At 30.8% G+C, this 14,028-nt stretch overlaps 1 protein-coding gene across 1 annotated transcript in view; it reads left to right on the top strand.

Moving 5' to 3' along the window:
* Positions 1–14,028, top strand: part of LOC108693258 (voltage-dependent calcium channel subunit alpha-2/delta-3) — a 137,862-nt gene that overhangs the window by 90,808 nt on the left and 33,026 nt on the right. The window lies entirely within an intron of this gene.

Here is a 14,028-nt window from a genome sequence, read left to right as displayed (position 1 = left end):
GTGTGTGTGTGTGTGTGTGTGTGTGTGTGTGTGTGTGTGTGTGTGTGTGTGTGTGTGTGTGTAGTATGTGTGTGTGTGTGGCACGGGATGCTTGCTAGCTAATCTTCAATTCCCACGACTCAAGCGATCGGTAGGCGTATACACTTCGCAGTAGTAGGCCGGGCGGGCGTGCATATTCGACTATCTTTAAATATTAATATTTTGTTAATTATTGGGGAACTTACAAAATAGTAGAGGACTTTTCGACTCAGTTTAGTCTCTACCTGATATATTTGGCGATTATTTCCAGATCCCCTGTATATACATATGTAGACTATATTAAAACGTGCAATCGGAAAGATAGTGATTCCTTATGAAGAGAGATAAAAATTGATATATAGATATTAAGAAAAAAATATTATGGAGACATTTCTTTGTGGAATAAGTCATTTAAAAGTTAAATAAATATATAAATTAAGATATATAGAGTTTATAGAATAGGACTTTCAAATTTAAAGATATCAGACCTTTTTATTAGAAAAATAGGATAAATGAAAATACAGCATGATATTTAGTGCATAAAAATTCACAAATCAAATGATTAATAAATTAGAACATAAATATATAGTATATTTAGCTTGCTTAAAAGTCGAACGTTTCGGTCACCTTTGAGGCCATCCTCAACGATGTACGCGTCATACTCTCATTTGCCCTATTTTTCTAATAATGTTTGAGAGTCCTTATTAAGTTTCTTTATTTCAGATCTTTTTATTTTACACTAGTTTAAAGCAAATGTCATAACATAAGAAATAGAGTTAGTGTAGATTATTAGTCATAAATTGAACTCATTATGAAAAAATACAAAAAATGATCTCAAAAATACACATTTTTTTGTTTATTTTGGTGATCCTTGAATGTTGAATCGAACTATATGACAAACGATGTTATATGTATATACAAGAAGAGAAACGGCGAGACGTGTGAGCAGTGATGCCAGGCAGTGAACAACAGCGCACTTCCCCTCTTGCCTCTCTAATGCGCTGATATACAGTCAATGACCATCTCCTGTCGTTCGATTGGGAAGGGCATACTCGACTGTAGTTAATTCTTACATTCTGATCCAGTTTAAATCCTCGGTGGAAACTAGGCCAATATTTGATAAACTAGATCGGACTATATTGGCTCGTGCACACAGAATTCGACAACGCTTGCCGCGCAGCAGAAATTGATTGAAACAGTCAATCAACATCTCGCTTACTCGAAAGTAATAGATATATAATTTCCACCGGGGCAAAAGTTGCACTTAATCCAACTTTTGCGCGGCGGAAGTAGTATTACATCATTTCTAGAAGTTTTGCAAAGTCGATTTGAGAACATAGAACTATAGGCTAGTGCAACAATTTCCGTCGCGCGGCAAGCGTTGCTACGTTCTGCAGGAGCCATATCTCGAGTGGCCGGAGCATTTCTCTCGGCGTGTTCTCAATCGTGCAATTGCAAAAATTAATATCTCGATTATTATTACCAATACCGCTAAACGATGGGACTTTTGAGTTCATCTTGATCCCATCTGCCTTCCTATGGGAAAAGTATCGCGGGACACTCTGTAAAAAGATACTAATCTCAGGAAAAAATTTTTAGTTGAGCATAGGGCTTTCGGATATACAGAGAGTTAAATTTCTATTGTTCTTAATATTGCCCACGCTATAAAAAGAAAGTTAATGTGGTTTCTGCAATATAAACCATTACCTTTAGCTTTAAGTCTTAAGCCATAGAGAGATTAACCAATCACAATCAAATGTGAAAAAGAATAATTGACTATGCTTGATTAATTTCTTATGGCTTAAATCATAAATCTAGATTTACAATAAATGTTTCAAGCCTCAAGTTGTAAGCAATTTACCAATTGCAGTCGAATACAAGAAAAATAATTGATTATGAACATTTATTTCTTATAACTTAAGGTTCCTAAATAGTCATTACAATTATAATCATATTATATTGAATGATGTCAGAAGCGAGAACTAACACGTTTTTATAACGTCCCATTTATAAATAAAGACAATTTAGATAAAACAAAATGATGAGATTGCTTTAAAACATTTGTAAAAATGGACAAAAACTTTGCTTATCCCCCCTGACAATAAATAATCAATCGTAATCGTAAATAACATTATGACAATAAATAACATAATTATTAATCGTAAAAAGTGATAAAGGCATATTAAATGCTTTTATTCAATGCGCATGCGTAGCTTATTTTCACTTACACGGGTCTTTTATCACTTTTTTTTTATTATTTACTGATTGACAAGGGGGATAACCCCTTGTCAATATAGTTTTTGTCCATTTTTACAAATATTTTAAAGCAATCTCATCATTTTATTTTATCCAAATTGTCTTTATTTATAAATGACATGTAATAAAAATTAATGTGTCATTTCTCGCTTCTAACGTCACGATTTAATATGATTGTAACTATTTAGGAGCCTTAATGCTTAAAAACTTATTGTTCTGATCTGAAATTAAACTTACAGATAATTGCTTATTGTAGAAAGCTCAAAATATCTCCTTATAGTCCTTTTTTCCTCATTGAGTAATTCTAGAAACGCACCCGTAACATTTGATAGATATGTATAAGAGTTGAAATAGGATGTAATGGGAATGGAATATATGTACATTAGACTTTCCATTTAGACAGATTCTCTTCACTTGTGACGTGATTTAGTATTTATTATTTTAAATAACTTCTTCTGATTTATTTCTTATTTAATATTTTAAATAAGATTTTGGAACTTATTTTATATTTTTTATTTTAAATGAGTTGTATCAGCTTTTTATCGATTTTGTATTTTAAATAATTTTCTGGAACCTATCTATTTTTTTATTTTAAATAAATTATATCAGTTATGTTACTGATTCGATAAAAGTGAGTAATTAAATTATTTAAGTATATTTATGATTAATATAGCATGGGAGTATGAAATATCACCCATATTAATTTTCCACTTGATTCACATAGAGTTATAATAATATTATTAAATATTAATTATAAGCTATAGCTATAAAAAAAACTGAAACGTCATACTTATAAATTTATATTCAAATAAACAAAATCATTAAAATATTTTGTATTTGAAACGTTTATTTAAAATACATATTTTTTATTTTATATTTTAAGTAAGTTTTCGAAATTTATTTTTTATTTAAAATAAGAAATATCTTTTGAAAATTTCAAAATAAAAAAGAAGTTATTTTTATATTTTAAATAAAAGTTATTCTATATTTTAAATAAATAAATACATTTTCAGGCCCTATTTCTTATTTAATATTTTAAATAAATTCTTGAAACCTATTTCATATTTTCTATTTTAAATAAATCGTATCAGTTATTTTATCGAGTCCTGGTAGCTTCTTTATTGTATTTCCTCTAAATTTCTTAAGTTCGGCCAGCCTGAAATTACATCCGTTTTGTATGTAATTTTGACCGCAATATTGAATAAAATCCCTATAAACTCGATCAACTTGATAACACATGCGAGCTAGAATATTCCCATGGCATTTTCCTCGCGATATTATATTAAATTGGTGCGAGAAATACGGCGCCATCTCGCGGATTGCTATTGCGCTCCGAATTATTCCTGCCGAATTCCTGCAATCACGTGAACAAATGTCCTATCATGAGAATGGCGTCTATAGTCAGAAAGAATTCAGTTCTTAGTGGAACACGAGTATCTGCTTATCACTCTCAGTTACTGGGCGATTAGTCGACAGTTTTCGATTGCAGTGCAATTGCGAAACCAGTAGAAAGGTGGATCAGCCAGATTAACGTTAATCGGATTGCCCTTGTACTAGTGACCAGATCTTTCGAATACCGCTGCTTTACGGCGCCGAGTTCACCATCGCAATACGCGATTTCTATCTATATATTCTATATATACGCGGTCAACGACGGTTATCGTTTAGTTTATGCCGCATTGGCTATTGCCATTCGCCCCGTTCCGAGAAAATCGATAGTAGCTTGGCAAAGCGCAGTACGACATTAAATACAGATTATACTGTCCTCAGAAATCGAGTCTTTTGAATTTTCAGTCGAATCATCAATCCCTTTCTCGCACGATCGCAATCGAGATCGAATCAGCGATTCTCATATACTCGCCATTCCACATCCTGATAATCTTTTTCCAGAATTGTCAGGTATCCATAGTATATCTCGTTATCTATTGGGCGACTTTCTCCAATTCGTATTCAAGGCATTCAACGAGAGCAATTTACAAATTCTATCCATTCTGATCCCAGTCCCTCTTTTACCGAATTCCGAGCACACTTCGGGCCACACTTTTCGCTACCAGCTCCGATTCCTAGGGCAGTTGACGCCAGAACATTTTTTTTTTAATCCTAATCGTCCTGAGGAGCAGGCACTTCTGAAGTTGTAAGGAATAAGCGACAATACAAGAAAAATATTGAGGCGCTCCGAGATTCGAACCAAGACCTTCTCTATTGGTAGATTTCCATTTTGTCGCCGAGCCACACAGCCCTAACATTGATAGCTTCTCTATTATGCCTATTTTCTCTAAATTTCTTACATGTGTAAATGAAAAGTAACTATTATGTACGGCACAAGACTTTTTACCTTTCTCTCTATCCCCATCAGTACTAAGGTTGTTGTACTTTCGATTGGAACGTTCACACGCTTTAAGCGCTTGTAATCATCATTCTATCTTTATTGTTCATTAGACGTAAAATAAAGATAGAAATGTTGAAACATTGAAAGCACCCAAACTGAATGCAGCCTAGTATTGCCCCTAAATGAGCAATTATGGGATATCAAAACAAATTCCCTCCACTCTATCGCGCAAAGAAATTAAATTCGAAGTCGAAATCTAAGTATCAAACTTACTGGAATAATCATGACTAGCATCTGTTCATTAACACCTCGCCCCTTACTCTTTATCACACGATCAATGATAAATTGCTTTTTCTGTAAATTTTTCTCAATTCAACCCAGCAAACGAGAATGGATTGAAATGAATTGAAATGGATTCAGATTTTCAGAAATATTATTTCATGAATATTAAAATGAATACTTTTCAATCCTGAATGCATTTTTATTCATTTATAGGAATTGCATATCTCATCATGGAGATATAGAGATCAAAAGATATAGAGATGAGCATCTCTATATCTTTTAATCTAAAAATAATATTAGCTTTTTCTGTGGATACTATTCAAAATTTTGAATAGGAAATGCACTTTTTCAATCCAATTGAATCTAATTGAATCCAATTAAATCCAAGAAAAAGTATTCGCTTTTTAAAATACGCATTCGGATAGAAAACAATTTCAATCCATTTTAATTCATTCTCGTTTGCTAGGGAGCTAATTCTTGCTTATAAAAGATACTATTTATAATTTCGCCGCGCTAAATCACGCAGTTCGTACACGTCTGATTTTTGTCGCTTGAGAACATAGGTAAACTTACACAGGTAAATTTGAAATATCTCCTCGATCTACTTAATCTTGTTTTCTTTCTCAAAGATTTTTCGCTTTATTGATATGTGAAAGATCTGTTTCTTAAACGCTTCGTTTCTCCAACGATGAACTATATTTTCATGCGCTATACGTGTATTTTTTCTCATTAATACCGCTGACTACAATCTTGTAGATAAGTAACGTATGTGATTATAAACGCTCACGATGTTCTACAGAACATCGACGTACATTTTTATGCATAAATTAGCGCCACATTTGCTCCTTGGCATTAGATATGTAAGTATCTATCTCTCAAGTATCCTATCCGCCATTTTGGTTTTACTTGATTGTATATAGTAAGATTAGTGACAAAAGTAAATATTAAGAAGAGTCCGCTCATCTCAAATTTTGATGAAAATACATTGCGATCAATGCGTTTTCGCGTAAAAATAAAGATTTGACAAGAAAAAAGTGTTGTTCTGGAATCGAGACGAAGAGCGCCCTGATATTTTTCTCTGTCATCAATTGTTTACAGCTCAGAAGTGGGATTAGTGCCTGCTACTTCTCAGGGAAAGGGATCAGGATTTTAGAAAAATGTTTCTGAAGCCAGCTGCCCTATAAAGAATCGGAGCCAATGGCGAGAATGCCTGAAGTATGCTCGGAATGATTCGGTAAAAGAAGGACTGGGACTTAGATACAGAACAAGAACAGAAATAATGAATAACTCAGAAGAAATTTTCTAGATATAGAGGCACAACAGAGACAGTGTCAGAGCTATGTCGCTCAGTGGCAGAACGAAAGTCTACCAAATTGGAGGAGAGAACAGGCCTAAAAGACGAGGAGTGCTCTGATATTTTTCTTTATTGTCGTCAATTGTTTACACCTTATTCGATGTTCTGTTAAAGCACTGAACGGGGATTTAATGTCCGGATTGTGCTTTACTCGAAAACGAATATCATCTTCTTTAAGAAATTTCCACATCAATTATGTTACAATACGTCCAGACTTCATAGTTTTTTCTTCGATTAGAATTTTCGTCATCACCATAAAAGTTATTAATAAATAACATTGGTAAACCATCTGTTTTTACCATAGAAAGTTATAATAGTGACGAATCGAATAACATTCTTTTTAAGATAATAATCCACTCAGGACGAAGTTGTTGGATTAAAAATTTGAACCAAGTGCCGAATAGACGAACTTTATCCCCAGGAATAGAAGAAGTAAATAGATTAACAATTATAAACTGAAACAGCAGTTGTCGGTAATAAATAACACAAGTGGCTCTAAACTATTGAACATCCGGCAAATGGATAACGAAAGTTGTCTTAGACACATATCCCATTTCACAACCGATATCCTTAATCCTAATCCTAGATTAGACCAATAATATACAATACGCGAGGCCTGCACTCATCACTAGTTCGCGAATATAAAAAGGAAGCCCTTCACGAAAAATCAGACAGTCAAACTCCATCTCCGACAGGAAATGGCCGGTTCGCAATTATATCGACTGTACAAGCCGATCAGTACACTCTGCCAGTCCGCAACCATATCGCTTCACCGATCTTAGTGATGAGCCGCGATCAGTTTGATCGAGCGATCTTACTCATTTACGTGGCTCAAGTGATTCAACCGAAGCCTCCAAATCGCTGAGTCAATCCTTCCCTTGGACTCCTTGGACAATCACAGAGATCGGACCTTCAATAGTTACCTTCCAAAACCTAACCTAATCTTGCAGAGCAGCAGTAAGTCCTATCTTGATATATATATATATTCATGTACTTACCGCGAAACCTAACCCATCCTAAACCATAGTGTCGCTTAAGGGAGTACTTTGAGAAATTGGAATCACCGAGGACGCATTGCCTCCACCATCTTCGCCATCACCGGCTTCGCCGACTCTACCTAAACTTAGAAGTGATATCTCTTCCTTCTCCTTCGAACTCCTTCACCTCCTCGATCTCCTTCATCCGCGTTTTCGGAATGAATTTTCCCTGATATTTCTCCGCTGACACCCGATTCATCCGTCATCTCCATCCCATTTTCTCCCAGAGGAATTCCGTCTCCGACGAACTCCACAGAGCGTGGAGTTCCTAGAAGAAATTCCTTCACTATCACTGAGATCCTATCATCTAAGAGAGTGATTCATTTGAATCATTCGTCAGACAATTCCCGCGGACTATTCCCGAGGGGATCTTTACGGTCGGCTCTTATTATTTCAATCCAGACGAAATCCGGCATGAAATTATCGGCCAACTTTCCCGTTCCTGTATTCCAGTATTTATTTCAGATTCCACCAACCCTTATTTAATTCGGGTGGGATTCTTTTTCAATTTTTTTCCTCCTTCCGTTATTATCCAAGAAATAGACTGAACAAAAATCTGTGCTCTGTTCGTCCTGAACTTTCATTCTTTGGCGATTTAATCCAATTAACATGCATAAAATTTAAATGATTGTTAAATAGTCGTCAAATATTAATTAATTAATAAAGATTATCGCGTCAATCTGTAATACGTAAATTTTTAAATTAGTTCGCAATAAATAAATTTATTAAAGTATAATCTTGTTTTTCTTCTTTATTTTCTTTATCTTCTGAATGGTCAAGAACAATACTAATAATTTTACATCTTTCTCTCGTCTTCATCTTCTTTAATTTAAAAACCCTAAAAACCTCGTAATCGTTTAACCTTGCCTTTTCAAAGATCGCGTCCATTCCCGAATTAAAGGAATTAGATTCCTTGACTCGAAATTCGGACTGCTCGTAGGAAACAGGTGTCGTAGCGTCTTTTCGAGACGTTGATCCAAGGCGAGCATGAAAAAGGTACGTTCGATTCGCGGTACTCGCTTATGTGCAGATACCTGCGAGACAAGAGTCTGATCGCATCCTCAGTACCAAGTACCCTCACCATTCCTGCTCCTCTTCTCTCCAGTAGGATTATAATTTTAAAATCTCCACGGGTTTGGACGTAACAATGCAATTGGTTCTAAATGTATACCGATTGTGTAATGGTACGGATATTTTCCTCACCAACCTATTACATCAATCGCTTTGTTTACTACAATTACATCCAACTTCATGTGTGTGTGTGAAAGATCATGGGCAGACTTTGATTTTTTCATTCAAAGAAAAGAAAGTACTGTTTCGAAGTACTGAGAGAATAAATTAGTATATGTTCGCAACAATTTATCAGATGACGCTCTTCACACAAAGAATGCTTAGCGTGTGAAATGAAGATTATATCTATTACATTAATGATAAAATATATATAAAATTGACGTCTTCAGATGTAATATTTAACGAAGATAACATTTCATTGATGTCAATTTCAGATTATTGTGATAACAGTCATTGTGATTATTCTAATTGGAACTCTAAAAATAGTTTAAAAGAGGAGAGCGATTAAAAATTAATGTATATTGTATATTTATAGAGATAGTCAATAGCCCTTAAAACTATAAGTAAGGATAAGCTTTTAAAAAATTTATGATTCTTTTCATTCTAAAGACTTTATGTGATTCGTTTTAATCTGCATATTAAAAAATGTGTTAGCTTTTTATTTAAATTAGATATATAATAAGATTACAATTATCATATTTCATAATATTATTAAAATAAGACATTTCGTATAAGCATTGAAATTAATACTAATTTTTATGTTTACATTTATGATACATTACTTGTGAAGTTTATTTATTATTAAACGAACTGTTTTAAGAACAAATGTAATCTTAACAACTAGTCTGACGACTAATTTAAGTTAATATTTATAGAATTTTTTGAAGAATTTTGATTTTTGACAATGAAGAGACATGCATTTTATTTTATTCGAAAAATATATTAATTCTGTTTTTATTTTTGTATGATTTTTTTTTGTACTTATTTCCTTTGTAGGAATAATAAGTATAAAATAGTAATATTTACCATTATTATGAATAAAAAGAAAAAAACTTTTAAGACAGAAATTTAAAGAAACTAACATTAGTCTAGTCTCTCTCTTTTATATGTATATGGTCACCTAGTTATTATTTGTTATTAACATATTTTTACTCTAATTTGCCACATTCCGGTCTGATGGACTCCTGAAGTGTCTCTTTGTAATTTATCTTTTCACATATTTTATTACACATCCAGTTTAAATCGTTTTCTAAACCTGCTATTATTATATAAACATGATGTTTGGACTATATTTTTAATTCTTATATTATTGGTGCAACGTATGTTGTTTTTGTGTTTTATTAAATACATTATATGCGATCTCAATTTTTTATACAATTTCAAAATTTTATACAATTTCTGTTAACTTATCCAAATTATTATCTCGCTGTATACCCTATATGTAATTATTTTCTTTAATTTCTAGAATAGATTGCACCAATGTTGTTTAAATTTTAAGGCTTAAAACTTTCTTTGTCTCTGTCTCTTTTTCTTTTTTAAACAAGACAGAGAAAGTTTTAAGTCTTGCTTAAAGTCAAAGTAACATTGGTGCAACCGGAGTAGTAATGTAATTACATATGTCCATAATAAATTGTAAATTGTTTATACTTTATTATATCTGTTAAATGATGATATTTTTATTATATCTATATAATTTCGTTACTAGTTTAGTTGTGTTGATTGAAGTAGAGAATGAATAACACATTTACTAATTGAAGAAGTGATGGTAACGTAGAAGATTCATAATCCAGAGGTCCCAGGGAAACTTTCATTTTTTCACTTTTCGTACCTATCAATCTCACATGAAAAGTTTCATTTTCAAATGATATCAGATTTAATGATTATGTAAGAAAATTATGAGAAAGTGAAATCAGATGTAAGGAAGTTACGAGAAAGTGAGATCATAAGACGAATTTACGTCATTTCTCTTAAATTTATGAAAATGTAACAAGTGTTTATGGCACGTGTGTATGTACGGTATGTATGCACGTACATACGTATTTTGATAGGAAATCACATTGTATTCATTATTTGTTGTTTCCTTATACATATAATCGAGAATAACAATGAATGTAACTCAAAAACAAAAGGAAATGCTGTTAAACATAAGGTCAAAAAATTTGGATATTGTGCGGAGAAGAATGTCGCGAAATTCTCAGAGACATAGGGAGGACTGATAAAAATGTTATTTCATTATTCTTGTTCTTAATTGTATGTAGTAAAAAAACAATATGTATTTAAAATTCGTAGAAAAATGTATGGGAGAATATAGCACAAACCCTAAATTGTTCCGGAGAAATCTTCATCTGAATGGAAAAAGATTATTTTTTAATCTGTTTCATAAATTTCTATTTTTTATTATAATTCTTATTTTTAAATTTTCATGTGATTTTTATTCACTTCATATTTTTTACTCATATATTTAATTTAACATCACGTAAATATTTTCTTAATATGTGAAGTTTTTGCCTGTCAACTGCATGCTCTTTCTCTTCGTTCGCACCATTTATGACGAGAAACCACGCAATATCCATTTTAAATATATATTTCAAATCGATATTCAAATATATTTGATATTTATCGAAAGCGAGAGAATTCTGCAATGCAGTCTAATGCAGGAACAGAAAACAGACCAAAAGATCGAAAAATAAGCTAATTTATATTAATTTACTAAAAAATTTACTTAAAAAATAATAGAATTTCACATTTTAAGCATTTCATTATTTGCCAAAAAATTTCCCGTGAACTTCACATTTTATAACAGCCAAAAGTTACTTTATCGCTTATTCATAACATTCACGTGAATTTGTTCAGTTGTATGTATTCATTCCTAGGAGAAACTACATCGATACCCAGGTTCAAATCCCAATCAATTAAGGTGCATTTTTTAATATCAATTTGAAGTAGTTAATTCAGGTATAATTATTATAAATGTCTTAGGAATAAAATTTGTACCTTTAAATATGAATATTTTTTTTTTTTTCGATTATTAAACTAGTGTCAGCTCGGATTCAGACCATTTCAATCCATTTAATCCATTTTTATGGATTTAAAATACGCATTAAAAAAATTTTAATCCATTTTAATCCATTCTCATTTGCTGGGTAATTAAAATTATAAGAAATAGCTTATGCAATGTTTTACTCAAACTGTGGTTCATGTACGAATTATACAGCAAAGAAAAAGTACAAACTTTTGGGCGGTCTTATCTTCCCAGCAAATGAGAATGGATTAAAATAGATTGAAATTTTTTTCTATCCGAATGCGTATTTTAAATAGCGAATATTTTTTTTGGATTTAATTTTGTAATTTGTAATTGGATTTAATTGGATTCAATTGGAGTTAATTAGATTCAATTGGATGCAATTGGATTGAAAAACTGCATTTCCTATTCAAAATTTTGAATTGAACAGTATTCACAATGTGTACAGAAAAAACTAATATTATTGTTAGATTGAAAGGCATAGAGATATGATTCATGCAATTTCTAAAAATGCATTCAGGATTGAAAAGCATTCATTTTAACATTCGTGAATCAATATTTCTGAAAATCTGTATCCATTTCAATTCATTTCAATTCATTCTCCTTTGCTTGGTTAATTGTTGAATGTGCCCAATGACGAAAAAAAGACTTCAAGGAAATATTATTTTCTTTTTGGATCTTAAATAATATTGAAAATGATATAAATTTTATCATTTTGACTTCTTGTATTTCTAAAATTAATCCTACGCTCAACTTGAATTTTTTTCTGAGATTATATATTGTCTCTATCTATAACATTTCTATCTATAATGTTTGGTTCGAAATTTGAGAATCATCGAATTTGGAATTATTATTTTATGTCTCAAAATGCCTTCAAAAAACGTTTTTCTCAAAATATTATTTTTGAAAATGATGACTACGATAATAAAACATGATTTATTCAATTAATTTCAAGTTTTAAAATAATATTTAATTATTGTTTAATATTATTTCATCAATTTAGAAAATTTTTCTACTTTTAATTTTTTTGTAAATTACAACAAAAGAAAAAGCAAAATTTTTCAAGAAACTGGAGACACAATTTTTATATTTACCTATATATTGCATATATGCATAATTTCGTGAAAAATAAAACTTTTTTAAATTCATTCCATGAACTGAACACGGCAAGTGTAAAATATAATAATGTCTATTTCTCAAGGTTGTTAAAAGTTACTTTTTTTTTCGTTTCACTTTCTTCGTGTCGTTAGTTTTTATAATAAAATTTGATAATAATGTTGCAATTTTTTATGACGATAACACTAACTAACTAAATGCTAAAGTTGTGCTAAAATTGGAAAAGTTACTTTGAAAAGTAACTTGTCGGCATTACGTGTTACTCACTGAAAGAACTAAAAGTAACGAGTAACGAAGTGTTGAAATAATAATTTTCAAATTTCGTTATTCGTTACTAGAAATTATAACTTAATTACCGTTACTCATTAAGAAAGGTTTTTACGCAAAATAAAAGTAACAAAAAAGATAACTTAGTTACTTTTTTATGTAACTTATACAATCTTATTTCTTATTTTATGTAATTTATTAAAGTTAAAATCTTGACAATCATGCAGACGCACGAAACGCAATAATTCTATTATTGCTATTAAATGCTATTATTGTTTATTATTGCAATTTTTTTTTAAATAATTTTGCATTTTAATTTTATTATTAAAGATGAATTTTTCTAACAAAAACATTAATTATTCATCTTTTTAAACAAAAATTTTATATAATGTTGAAGAAGCTCCTGTATTTTTTAATTTGCTACACGTCTATAGCCTTAATAAAATTAGACAAGATTATGAATATCTAAATTCTAATATCAATAAGTAACAGAAAAATGTAATCTTCATAGTTAATATACGAAATAAAGTGAACGCTTAGCAACCGATTGACTCTACTGAGTACCCGCCTTATTTTCAGAAAGATTTTGCTCGTTTAAAACAAATGGACCCAAAAAAAAAGATGAGAATTCATTAGACACTCAAATTCACTCAATTCGATCCTCTTAACCAGTCCATTTTTTAATCATTTTTGTTCTTACTGTTTACTAATTTTCTCTTTTTTTTATTATTCGTAATTATCATTATTATAATTTTTATTACCGCAATTTCATTATTATTTATTTTTTCGTTTCTATTTTTTCTCTGTGTCTATTTTTTTGTATTTTTCACTTTTTATTTTTATTTTTCTTTGCATCATTATTTTCTTTATCTTGTACGTTCTTATTATGTTATACATTCGTAGCAGGCTTGCCCTAGAATGTTAATAATGTTTTATCTATTTTTTATATGATTAGTCCAAGCAAAAAACAAAATAAAGGTTTTTGAATCATCATCTGTAATTAGATCTTTAAAGTTACATTAATTTATTTTCGTAAAGAATCGATTTATAATGTTAAAAATATGTAATGTTTTCAATTAGGCCATCATTTATCGAGAATAAAAATAAGACAAGAACAAGCAAAATAGAATAATTATATTAAGTTAGCTATTTTGATTATTGGTAACGAATTAAGCTCGAAATTCAAAAGATGAAATGATATTATGATATTGCCATTGAGACAAAAATTAATCTTATAATGTAAGGGAAACACTGTAAAGACAACATATAAAAAAAA

Source organism: Atta colombica, unplaced genomic scaffold (assembly GCF_001594045.1).
Source record: "Atta colombica isolate Treedump-2 unplaced genomic scaffold, Acol1.0 scaffold89, whole genome shotgun sequence".
NCBI classification, from domain to species: Eukaryota; Metazoa; Arthropoda; class Insecta; order Hymenoptera; family Formicidae; genus Atta; species Atta colombica.
Note: the sequence above shows the minus strand (reverse complement) of the source record. Positions and strands in the feature narration are given on the sequence as shown.